The 13361-nt window shown below is 41.4% G+C and overlaps 1 protein-coding gene across 1 annotated transcript in view; it reads left to right on the forward strand.

Moving 5' to 3' along the window:
* Nucleotides 1-543: 543 nt before the first annotated feature.
* Nucleotides 544-13361, forward strand: part of ASAH2 (N-acylsphingosine amidohydrolase 2) — an 84135-nt gene continuing 71317 nt past the window's right edge. Inside the window, exon 1 of the mRNA XM_019738657.2 lies at nucleotides 544-689. The gene's annotated coding sequence lies outside the window, so the exon portion shown is untranslated. The remainder of the gene's footprint in view (nucleotides 690-13361) is intronic.

A 13361-nucleotide genomic window follows, 5' to 3' on the forward strand; every position in this document is an offset into this window, starting at 1 on the left:
CCTAGAGACCACTAGTAATCATGCAACTTGTTTCAATACTGTGATGTTATTTAATACTGCAGTACTACAGGGAATTGGTGTTTGATTTTGCCCAGAAGGACACTAGGAAAAATGTAAACATGGTCTTATTTGCTTCCCCTAACTACCAAGGTGGCCATGTGTAATCAATTTGCTCCATGGACTTACAGCCATTCTAGAAAATGGGGGCATCCCCTCTCCCAGGCTTAACTCATTCATCCAAAATGGTCCTCACTTACATCTCCATGCCGATTTGTCTTGCAAAAGGTCCTCTCAGTGGTGTGTAGTTGATGTAGTGGAGAAAGAATTTCACGTTTTCCAAATCAAATAGGAGAAGCAGGTCAGGGTGAGAAAATGAAAGACCGCTTCCTGGGCAGTGTAGGTACAGGGTGCAAAATGGTGACTTCCAGATGTGACCTTGCAAGGATGGTGTCGGTGCTCGCCCACAGGCAGGCTCAGCTGCGTGGCGTCCTGCCCCTTGAGTGAGTCAGCATGCAAGTAGTTAAGTTGGCCAGGCTTTGGCTTCCTTGGTTAGAGCATTCAGCCTCCACAAGCTAACCTGCAGCGCTGCTCTTCTGAGCAGGGGCTGAGGATACAGAAGCATTGGGGACACTGCTTTGCAGGAGGAATGACATGCGGTTTTGAATAAGCAGCTACTGCGGCAGGTCTGGGTACGTACGTAGCTTTGCTTTGATTGATAGTGTTTTGTTTTCTCCAGAGAGAACAAAGCCATGGTCGTTCATGTTTGCAAACAGGATCCTGTAGACATTGAGAAGACACCGATATATATTACAAAAATAAGTAATATGTGGATGGAGGGGGTTGGGGAATAGATTCTTCACACTCACTTATGTTTCTGATTGCAACAGCACATTCTGTTTCATTCTATCTGAATTGCAATGCTGTGTGGTCGGGTCATTTGAATGTCATCATTACAGTGGAATTCAAAAGGTACCTTTTGGCTGTTCTTTCTGTGAATCTTCATCTCCATATTCAGGGATACAGATTTGGTTTGCAGAGTTATTTGATGAATTGGTGAAGTCAAGTGGCAGAAATCCATTTTCCTACTTCATTTTGGAAAGCAAGATTCATTTCCTTAGGCCTGCAGAACAAACTTCTCCAAATTTACCATATGCCTGAGGGAAAGCAGCAGCATCTTGGATATGGTCTTTTTTTTTTTTTTCTTACAACTTGATGGCTTCAGTCCCAGGTATACGCAGCATAACCTGAAATAACCTTGAGAATCTCAGTTCTTTTATTGTCTACTTGACTGTGTCACATGGGCCTTCCCATCCTCGGGATGCCTTTCTCTATTTTATTGATTAAAAAATATCTGCGATTCTGAGTAGATTACAACTACCCACCTCCAAAGACTTGGATTTGATGGAATTTCCAGGGATATTGGGACTTAAGTCAAGTTTGTCTGGATCTCATTCCACCTCCATTCCAGCACTGCAGTAACATCCACCAACTAATTGGCACTGATGACTTTTTCCCAGTTCTTACCTCCTGCAGGTTTAAAATATGGGATTCTATTGGTCAGGCTTAGATCCTACTTAACAATGTACTGCTTCCCAGCACAGTGATCAAAATTGGTTTTAAATTGTCTTGGAATCATCTAGAATATTTCTTCCCCAGTGCCCATAGCTTCTCTTATACTCACCCAAATTTCTAACCCGTGAAAGACTCCGTTTGGTAAACAAGTTTCTCTTTGAAAAATGCAAACACGACCTTAAACTTGGGCAGGCTATCGGTCATCAATAGCTTCACAATATTAATCCCTTCATGTTTAATACTTCTTTAAAATCACTCTCCCTGAACTAAAGGAGTTTTCCCAGGATGAAGGAAAGGTGGTGAGAATCAGGAATTTGGAGCCTGGGTTCTGAAGGCAGAGGGTTGGCAAAAAGAAGAAACCTGGATGGGTGCTGCAGAAGTGGTTGAGGAGGAGTCCTGAGACAGGGGCAACTGGGATGTAAGAGTAGGTTCCAGAAGGCATTGCACACGGCGTTGCAGGTAAAGGTGCTTGAAGACTTCCAAGGGCACAGGGGCATAGTTAGCATCTACGGGAATTAATTTCCAGATCCTCAACTTAAATTTGAATTGCTTTCCACATTTTTTTTGCACGAGAACTCATCTGAGTTCTGCGTCAGAAAAGAGAGAGGCAAACTTCTCTCTCAGCTGGGCTCTCACTGTGGGCATACAATCTGACCATGGTCCCGAGACGGATAGAAGTCTCCTGGGCATCATACGAAGAGATGATCTCAGAACACGTTGCTCCAGAGGGAGAGCCCAGTAAAAGCAAAGCAAACAGAAATGGAACGCATCTCATTTCATCTAGGTTTCAAACTCATGCCTTGTCTCTCTGACTACCTTAGAATTACGAATGAGTGAGAAGGTTATCATGAGGACAGGGAGTGTATGAATATATTTACTGGAAATAAAAATGAAGTCGTGTTTTCTAACAGTAATTCTGTTGGGCTGCCTGATTTAATGATGGGTTTGTTTTGGCCAGTTAAGGTCTGTAGATATTTTCTGTAAATTTAATATACCGATTCTGGTGCTCAAGTTTTTGGCCAAAACGTATTTAAAATATGTGTACAATGTACAACAAATTATATAACACAACTTTTGTAAGTATGTAAGCATATAAAAGCTTTAGATGTCATCTTTAAAAATGGGTAAGGGAGTGAAAAATTATTTTAGGGGTTTCATGAGCAAAAGCTGTAAAGCCCACTGGAACACATTATCCTCGAGGTGACATAAGCCTGTCTGACAGCAAGTGCCTTTGCCCTCAGACTGCCCCAGAGCCTTCTCCTTCTCCTGTGCCCTGCATGCCTCTGCTTTCCCCCACAATTCAGGGTCCTGCAGTGTCCATCACTTGACCCCCCGCACCACTTCCTCTGTGAACCAGCTGGTTGATTTCTTTGATGTATTTAGTAGTTGCCTAGTAATTTGAAAATTGAGTGTGCAGTGGCGGAGCTTTCATGAGGCAAGCGTTTTCATAACGTAAAGTTTTCGTAAGGCAGGGGTTGAAGAAGAGGTTTTTTTCACTGATGTACTCACCAGACACTTTTCTTTCTACACCATTCATTGCTTTATTCGTTCAACAAATGCTTACCCATCCATCTCCTGTTGTGCTAGGTGAAATTGTTAGGCAATTGTCTCGGCCTCCATGTGTGGCCACAGTCTGGCGGTGGGGGAGGCTGGCATTGATACTGGTGGTAATAATTAAATGTGACCAATGCTCTAACTCCAGGCAGAAAACTGTGTTCTGGGCAAGTGCACAGCAAGATGTGATTGATGCAGGAATCAAAGGGTCATGGAGGGCAGAGAGAAGACAGCTTTTGAGCTGAAATGCTGAAGCCTGAGTAAGTGTTCTTGAGAGGAAAGAAGGGAAAGAGCATGTTAGGCAAAGGAAAAACTTGGGCAAAGGCCTAGAATGGAAAAGAAACTGGCTAGCTAGGGCAGCAATCATTAGGCTGCTTTCCTGAAGCTCTGTGGTGGGGGGAGGGGAGAGGATTGAAAGGTGAGTTGGGAAGGGGGGGTGGGCACACATGCTCCTTCGAGACCTTTGTAAAAGGAGGAAGACAGCAGGTTGTCATTCTTGTATAGTTGGGACTCAGCTGTTGTCCCGTCGGAGCCCCCTCTGTTTGATCTCGAGAAGGCCTTTGTTTCTCCAGCACTGGCCTCTCTGCTTTGCAGAGAAAATGTGGTCCTTGTTCTTCTGAGACTCTGTATCCAAGTCCTGCCCTGGAGAACACAAGCTGGGGAGGGGCTCCCCATGAGGATCCAGTTCCTGGCAGCTGAGGGGCGATGGCTGCCCTGTCTCTTTTCCTCCATCATTGGGCATTTTTTGATCACTTATCATGTGTCAAGCTGATGTGATTGCTGCAGTGGGAATCAAAAGATGTGAATTCAAATCCTATGTCTGCCACTTATTATCTCTTTAAACTTCTTTGAGCCTCAGTTTCTTCATTTGTAAAATTGGGATCCTATGTGTGAAGCTTTGGGATGGTGCTGGTGATACAGAGAGGAATAGGATGGGACTCACGACCAAAATGACTAGTGGAGAGACGCACACTCATGAAATAGTAAGTATCAGAGTAGAAGAGTGTGTAAAGTTTTAGAGGAAGAAATGGGTTAAGCCATCAACTCTGGGGGATTGCTGTTCTGATAATTAACATCTTTTCAGCACTCTGCAATTTGCACAGCAATATCACATACGTCTTCTCTGTATTCCATCCATAATCCTGTGCAGTAGGTTCCTGATAGGAGGGTGAGGACAGACATGTCCCCATCCAGTCACCTTTGCCAAAAGAAAGAGTTGAGCTGTGAAATGATACCTGGAAACCTTGCCTCTTTGGTTAAAGCAGAAATGCCAGGAGCTGGCTCTGAATGTTCTTCCAAATAGGCAGCTTTCCAAAGCCTTTCTGTCACGAGACCTTTGTCGGTCTCTTCATTTCCCCCTCAGAGAAGAAAGTGCCTGCTTCTCTGCTAAGAGACAAGGTCAAGTCAACACTAGGTGAGAAAAATGGAGAACATACCAAATCTCTAGTGCACATACACTGTTGAGAGGGAGGAAAGGACCCAAACTCATCTGGCCATCTCTTGCAGCAGGCATCAGAAGTCCTCCTTGCATCAGGGTGGAATGGGAACTCTTCAAAAAATTTTAATAGAAAGTGTGAGATGGCCAGTTATCCATCCCCAGCATCAAGACTCCAAAACAGAAGGACAAGAACCACCCCATAATGTCAGAGTTCACCTTAAAGAGACGGAACTCTGACGCCCAGGCTCCAGGCAGCAAGGGACACTTTCGCTGTGACTTAAATTTGTACTACTCAGCTATCTTTCCATTCAGCATGAGGGAATTTGTCCCACATTTCCCCGAAAAGGTAGGGGTCCAAGAACACTTGTACCCAAGGTTCATGAGGCAAAATTTGCCTCACACCTCACTGAGAATAGCTTCAGCGACAAAGAGACACTTGCAAAGAAAGAAAGAAGGTGGTCAGAGGTTCGTCACCCCCAGATTAATGCAGCTACTGAAGCCACGAGAAGGGAGTGCAGAGAATACACTGGTGACTGGTGACCGTGAAGGAGAGTTTTAATGGCTGCTCAGGAGGGTAGCATGAGGTTCTTGGGATTCTGCCAAGAAATGGGGCCCCTACAGGCCTTGGATTCTCCTGGAATTGTTTTCGATATTGTTTTTATTGCTTCCCACATTTCCTGATTGCTTTTCCAGTCTAACCTGGTCTGAGAAGAGCAGCTGGCATTTTAAAAAACAAAACAAACCCTCAAAATGTATTTATGAGACAAACAAAGCTGGGTGGACCAGCTGGCTATGGTTTCAACAGTCACCTGGGGCATCTAGTCTCAATTCCTGCTCCACATCATCTCCCTGGCTCCAGGGAGAGCACTGTCATCTGAGACTATACTTGAGACTGTGGCTTAAGAGGTGGTTTGTTCAGTGACAGTTATGTGTCGAAGGAAGTTCATACTGGCTCATCGGAACCAATGTGCACGGATCTTCCCAACATCACTTTCAGCGACTTCCTTTGGTAGCTTGAAATCAGCCACAGTAGGAATGTTTACACCATAGAGATTGGCACGTGTTATACTCCAGGGCCTTTGGATCCTGGAGATCCACTTGTTCAACATCTAGCAGCACAGTACTGCCAATACTTGTTGCAGAAAATTCTTTGATAAAGAAATCATGTGCTGATTTAAGACATTAGGAGAAAATGTAGCCTTCGGAAGAAATGATTTTGTATTGTTACAGAATGTTACGATAGACCCAGGATCAGGCTCGCTTGGCAGAACAACTCTTGGTTTGCAAATGGGCAGTTTTCCAGCCAGGTCCCCTTTCCAGGGCAGGCTACTGCTTTCCAAAATGCTCAGATCCCTGAACTATGCTGATTTAATGACAGGACCCCATCTTTGTGTTACTATATTAATAAGAGGAAACATTTATAAGTAAATCTTTGGAGTTGACATGAAAGGGTATTCTAGTCCTTTCCCAACTGATTTACCTTTCGGGATTCATACAAATAGAAACAAGAATATGGAAGGTCATTTTTTGAAATCCTTCTCCCGAACTTCACATACCCGGAGATTTGGGTAACACTGGCGTTTCTCAGTAGATTAACTCTGTGGCTAGCATTACTATGTCTTCTCAGAGTGTGGGGAAGCCGCTGAGAATTCCCTTTATAGGAGGCATTCATTCATTCATTACAGGTTCTTGAAGTTCTTTATCTATTCATGACAAACCAAAGGAAATTAAAAATAAAACAAAATGTGAGAACTCCCCATGGAGCGTATTAACCTATAAGAGGAATTATTCATTAGCACTTGGAATTGTGTCTATAGAGAATGAAATAAGGGTAATTGGGAAGCAATCATATTTAAGAATTGAATGCACTTAACATGTATTTTTCAATTAATCCTTACAATAACCTTAAGAAGTGGATAGTATTATTATCCCCATTTTACAGATGAGGAAATAGATGCATAAAGAAGTTAAGTGATTTCTTCCAGTTAGGGCGGTGCTGGAATTTCAACTAAAGAATATCTTAATCCAGAACCCATACTCTAAGCCACAGTTCTTTACTAAAGACTCAGCTCCTCTCCTCTGAACATGGACTCCCACTTTTGTTGCATGAAAAACAATTTCAAGAGGTGGAAATCTCAAGAACATGGATTTCATAAGTTGATCAAGTCTTCTTTTACACGTTTCATCAAGTCTGAGCTTAAGACTCAGAGTGGAAATTGAAAGGTGGAGTAGGAAATGTCAGATTTCCGCTTGTGCCGTCATGGCCCTGAATGCAATGCAGAAGTCATTATTCCCAATTGTTTCTTATGCAAACAAAACAAAACAACTCTCTGGCAACCACTTTTACACCTTTCTTCCTCTTCTGGATTTTGCCAAGAATCTTGAACAATGTTATAGTATTTTTAGGGAAAATTAGAAGGTTGTTTGCCTCCCATACATATTATTTCAATGTTGCTGAATCTTGGACGAAATGCTATATTCACGAGATTTTTGTTTTGTGTTGTAGTTACACACTTTAACCTCAGCCCTCATTCTAATGCTTTTAGGCTTGGGGTTTATACCCAGAACTCAAACTGAATCCATTTCTTCAAACCTTCACAATCAGTTTGTTTTCCCAAGTTTTCTTTTTTTTTTCTCTCAGTGTCTCCAGAATGCTCTCCTTAAAAAATCTTTAAAAATTGGAGTGACGTTTGGTTTTCTCCTCCCCTTCACCTCCCAGTTGAGCAAGTATCAAACCCTAGTGACGTACTTCACCCACATTCTTGAATATATTCCCTCTTTCCATTTTCACTGCCACCTCCACACACCACCTTGGTTCTGCTCCCAACCCAAATGGGCTCTCACCTCTGAAATGGTTGCCTATCTCTAGCCCTAGGGGGCCACCAGCTTCCGATTTGTTTTTCAGCTCCACAACCTTCTACACCCGAAGAGCCCTAAGTTGGGAAGAATTTGGGGATGTATCTGGGTTTCTCTAGACAAAGTCCCTTGATGATTAGTGATACCTGCCATGATTATGGCAAGAAACACCCTCTTTTAGCCTCTCCCTGCTCCATTTTACTGACTTTTGTCAGACAAATGTTTGCAAAATGCAGCATAATTTATGTTTTTATCTCACTCAAAAAAAGTCAGGGACTCTTTACTGCCTTTACTAAATTAAAATTCCGCAGCCTGGCATTTGAGAACCTCCAGGGTCTGCCTGCAACTTATCTTCTCTGTTGCATCTTTCTTTGCTCCCTTACCAAAACTTACATTAGTGGATCTCAAACTCAGTGTCACAACGGACCAGTGGGCGAGATAATAATCAGGGACCTGGTGATCTTACGTAATACCACATCCTGTCTTAAGTCAGGCATCATCGGTGTTTGACTGCAGGAGAGCATCACATATGAACATTGTCTTTGAGGGGGTTAAGGTCAAAAAGGATGGAGAACTGGTACCCTCAGCTTAGCCAAACCACACTGCTTGCTATATTATACACGTTTTTGGCTTTCCTTCCCCTGTACTGTAGCTGAATTTTTACCTCTCTACCTCTACCTACCTAAATGTTTTTGTTCTTCAAAATTCAGCTTGAATGCTACCTCCTTCATGAAGCCTTCCCTAATTTTTAAAACTAGATATGATATCTCCTTTTTCTGAGCCCCCAGTGTATTTTATTCAGGATGCTTATATTCAACCTTACATTACATTTTCCATTTATTTTGCACCTGTATTGTAATCGTCACACAAAATCAGCACAGAGAAACCTTTTTTTAAAAAATACATTTCGCTGGGCCACATACATGGTAGGCCCTTCATGATCTGCCTTCTTCTGCCTTCTCCACACTTCTGCCTTCTCTCATGTCTTTCCTCAGTATCCCCTTTGCTTCCATTTGCTCTTTCTTATCTTCAGGCCTTTGCATGTACCATGCCTTCTTATCAGGTGAAGGAGGTTGTCATGGCCACAGTTCTCCACCCCTCTGTGAACCCACACCTTTTGCAATGTGCTTCCTATGAGGAGGTGGAGACCATTTCCTCTCCCTTTGAAGCTGGGCTGACCCTGGGACTTGCTTCAGTCAAAACAGTGCAGCAGAAATTCCTGTGTGCCATTTCTGAGTCTAGGCCTCAAAAAAGCTTGTCTGGTTCACTCATTCTCTTACAAACATGTCCAGCTGCCATGTCAAAACCCCGAGGATAGCGTGCTGGAGAGTGAGAGAGCATGGGGAGGAGAGCTGTCCGGGCCGGGCCATCCTAGACCAGCAACTCTCAGCCAACCCCCAACCAACCCAGCCGCTCTCTGTTGATGTATTAACAATTCCTAGATCAGCAGAACCTGCCCAGCTGGGCCTAACCAAATTGCTAGCCCACGTGATTATGAGCTAAACAAGTTGTTATTTTAAGCTATTACATTTTGGAGTGGTTTGTTATGCAGCCAAAGCTAACTGATATATTAGTTTAAGAGCTACCTTTCTGGATTCAACTTAGATATCACTTCTTTGGCAAAGACATTTCTGACCTTCTTCAAGTCTGGGCTCGTGTTCCCTTGTTACGTACCCAGAGTCATGAATTGTCTGGTATTATAATTACTTGGACATCATTTCTATCGTACATTAGATTATGTGATTTTTGAAGGCAGTCGTTTCGTCTTATGAAATGTATCCTTTAGGTGGAGCACAGTATCTGGTACTCCATAGATGCTCAGAAAACATTTCCGAATGAAGGAAGCCATGGATTAAATCAGAGGTTGCAACCTGTGGCCTGTGTAATGTTCAGTTTGTCACACCTAGTGTTGACCTGAAGAAAGATTAAAAAAAAGTATTTTTTTCAAAATTGTTTGCCTGTATTTAAAAAATCAAGAAATGTAAGAAAAACACCTATATTATTGATTTTTCATTATAAAATGGATAAGATCCATCAACATTGGTCCCCTTTAGTTGGGCATCACTGAGTGGTGGCTGACCCCTTAGATGGGCACCAACTTTCCGGCTGTGACAGTCCTCACTGATCCCTCTTGTCTCCTCAACACCCGTGTTACTTACCATCACATCGGTGTGGTTCTTTGCGGACACCTTCACATTTCACTGAGCTATTTACCTGCTGTAAAGTACTGCACTTTTAGGAGAGCTGCTGATAAATGTGTCCGCTTATTTATTTCTGCCTTCAATGAAAGTGTGATGTACGGTAAGGTTTTCCTGGGTAGGGTTTTTATGCGTTGCTTATGGCCTTGTTTTTCTCCTCTACAAATTGAGTTTGTTTTTCCTCCCTCCAAAAGCTTTTCAAGGATAACTCAGCTTATAACCTGCCTAAACTAGAGTAAGATGTTTTTTTTTTTTTGGTCTCATAATTCAGTTTTATTATGGCAGAAATTGTGGTTTGGCTGGAGGTAGCCTCACCCAGCAGTGCTGGCAGGCTTGTCAGGAACATCATGCCAACTTTCTGATTTTTTTCCCCTTTAATAGTGCTCTTAAGGGTTTACGTAAAATCTATTGGTAGCCTGTCTCTTTCATGATGGATTGAGGTAATTTTTCAACACTGTGAGATGAGATTAGAGGGCTTCTTTTTTTTTAGATGACTACTCATTCTATTTATAAGGCTTATAACACAATGATTGGGTTTTTGGAAGAAGAAACTCCCAGCCAATTCCTAAGTCCAGGTTTTAAGAAAAAACTCACGAAGTCTGGCTGATGTTCAGGTGGAATCTACTGGTACAGGTATACCAGTTTTTTACCCTTTATCCTGCCGTCCGTTGTAATTGGTCAGTGCCCAGGCTGAATCAGTGGTTACATCTTTTAAACATATCAACCCTGGAATTGGAACATTGGATTGGAAAAAATGCTAGTCTTCAATCATGTCTTGACCTGTGAGACAACAGGTGATAACAACTTGGTCACAGCTCTATGCCACCTGGTGGTATCAGTTCTCTCCCGGAAACACCAATATAATTATCTAATTCAAAAGAACCTTTATCTTTCATGTGGTGTATCCAAGGTTCAGCTCCCCTGGACATGAAAAAGCAGCTCAGCCTGTTTCTTCATTAGTGAAATGAATAAGCATGTAGAACTTGGCTCTGTCTTATTAGTCCTGACTGAATTAGTTGGTACCTCATTATTTCTAAAAGTCCCATATCATATCACCGATTTATGAGCTCAACCAAGTGGAGTCTGAATGAGCATAGTTTGTCTCATACAGCCAAGAAAAGAAACAGAAACTCTGTTTTCAGTAGTGGTTATTCTTCATTTGACAATGTGTAAGAATGGACTAGCAGACTTCATACCTCCTATTTTAGCCTAGTTGGAGAACTAAAGTTTTTACTGTATGTCTTTTTCATATCCTGTATTCATCCTTTAAAATAATTAACTTTGTGTATCACAAAAGTGTTACAAGATTACTGCAGAAAAATTTTAAATATGGTTAAGTAAAATGCAGAAAATAAAAGTTCCCTAAATCCCACCTTAATAAAACATTGGAACATTTTGAACTGGATTAGTCTAGTTATTTTTTGTCCCTGTCTCTCTCTTTATATTTTTGACAGCTTTTAAACTTGGAGTGCTGTTTTTAAACTCTGAACTTAAAAATTTGGAGGAAAAATTTTTCAAATATGTTATGTATTCTTCTGCTGTCTTGGAGATTGTTAAATAAAAATGACTCAAGTTGTAACTCTGACCACTGATTTTTGTTATAGACTCAGTCACTTTCGTTTGAGTCTCCTTCAGCTATAACCTATGTGCCTGCTTTTAGGAACCTGGAATATTCTAATTTCCTATGATTGGAAGCAAAAGAACGGTTGGTTAGAATTGCATGTAAATTAAAAGTCACCAAGCTCTACATGAACCTAAGGGCCTCTCTTATGATGTAAAACATATGGACTTTATTGCGTAAGTATCTGTGACATAGAGTCCTTTTATATTTACTTCTCATTTTTAACTATGTCTCAGAGTTGAGATTCCATGAAATGTGATCTCTGAGTTAGAGAGATTTTAGTATATTTTGAAATGTAATGTTAAGCGTCTTTTCATATACCTGTTCACCATTTGAATATCTTATTTGGAAAAAAATGTCTGTTGCTGTGCCCATTTTTTAATCACCTTGTTTTTTTGTTGTTGTTTGTTTGTTTTTGTTGTTGTTGTTACTGACTTGTGTGAGTTCTTTATCCATTTCGGGTACTAACCCCTTATCTGACATATGGTTTGCAAATATTTTCTCCCATTCTGTAGGTTACATTTTCATTTTGTTAATTGTTTCCTTTGCTGTGCAGAAACTTTTTAGTTTGATGTAGTCCAACTTGTTGTTTTTTGTTGCTTGTACTTTTTGTGTCAAAAACTCATTGCCAAGACTAATGTCAAGGATCTTCTTCCCTATGTTTTCTTCTAGAAGTTTTACAGTTTCAGGTCTTATGTTTTAAGTTTTTAATCCATTTTGAGTTAACTTTTGTGATAGGGATCTAATTTCATTTCTCTGCATGTGGTTATCTAGACGTAAAGCCATTTGATTTGTGGCATTTATTGGACTGAGAAATTTTTAAAGAAAATTTACAATTTAGCTAAAGAGCCATTTTCATGAACTGCTGTTAATCAGGTGACTGTCCATTAGGATAGGTAGGAGGCTTGCTGTGGTAACAACAACAACAACAACAACAACAAAACCCTCTAAGTCTTAGTTGCTTAACACATAAGCATTTATTTCTTGTTTATGCAAAGTGTACTCCTGGTCTTATGACTCTGTGGTAGATTTCCTCCAAGTAGTGACTCAGGGATCTATAGCATGTCATCTGAGACATGCAGTTATCAGGGTCACCACAGCAGAGGAAGAGAAATCATAAGAACTCACACCCTCTCTCAAATGCCTCCACATCGAATACTTCAGTTCAGGAGTAACACATAGCACTGCCACTCACAGCCCATTGACCATAACTACCAGGGAGCTGGATGCACTTCCTATATTCCCAGAAAGGAGTTGAGGACCAGATATGGATGAGTGCTGTAGGTTTCCATCACAGTAACCTTGGGCAAGTAACTTAACTTTATCTAAATGACAAGGGGGTTGGGCTGGATGACTAGATAGCTTTAGAATCCTTACCTCTTCTCATAATTCCTGACTCTAAATATTGGATTTCTTTTGCTTCTTAGCTTTGTGTTTTTGACTACTTTGTAGGCATTATTTTATCGTTATTCTAAGGATATCAGGTATATCAATACTAGTGAAGGGTGGATGGTTAACCTGAAGGGTTCTAAAAGCACACGATCTGGTTTTGAATCCAGCTTGGTCCCTTACTGGCAGTATGATCTTTGGCTATTTGTTTTGCTTCTCTATGACTCACTTTTTTGTTTGCTTTTTAAATCAAATGCAAAATGCGGATAGAAATAGTACCATCCTCATAGGATTACTGTGAGTATTAAATGAGTCAATTCATGTAATGTTCTTAGAACAGTGTCTGGAACATACTAAGAGTTCAATAGGTTTACTTGATTTCATATTTTATTATTTTTAAGGAGATGACTGTCCTTCTTGCCGTGGCTTGATACATGTGTATATAATAACAGCTCGATAAGTTGTTGTCCTTCACATCCTGGCATGATTAGCCAGCCCAACCCATGCAAGTCTCTTTAATCTACTGACCTATAAAATGGAGTCACAAACACTACCTGTAGGTGGTCTGTTCTTTGCCCAAGACCACCAAGCCCTTTGTACTTGTGCCTCATCTGCGTTAGCTTAGACTCCATCCCTGCCTAACCCTATCTTGGCTCTCTATCTGATTGGATCCTGCCTTTGGCTGCTGCAAGCTTGAGATTACTGCCTGGGTTCCCCCGTCACTGAGCTCTGG

Source organism: Rhinolophus sinicus, linkage group LG07 (genome assembly GCF_036562045.2).
Source record: "Rhinolophus sinicus isolate RSC01 linkage group LG07, ASM3656204v1, whole genome shotgun sequence".
NCBI classification, from domain to species: domain Eukaryota; kingdom Metazoa; phylum Chordata; class Mammalia; order Chiroptera; family Rhinolophidae; genus Rhinolophus; species Rhinolophus sinicus.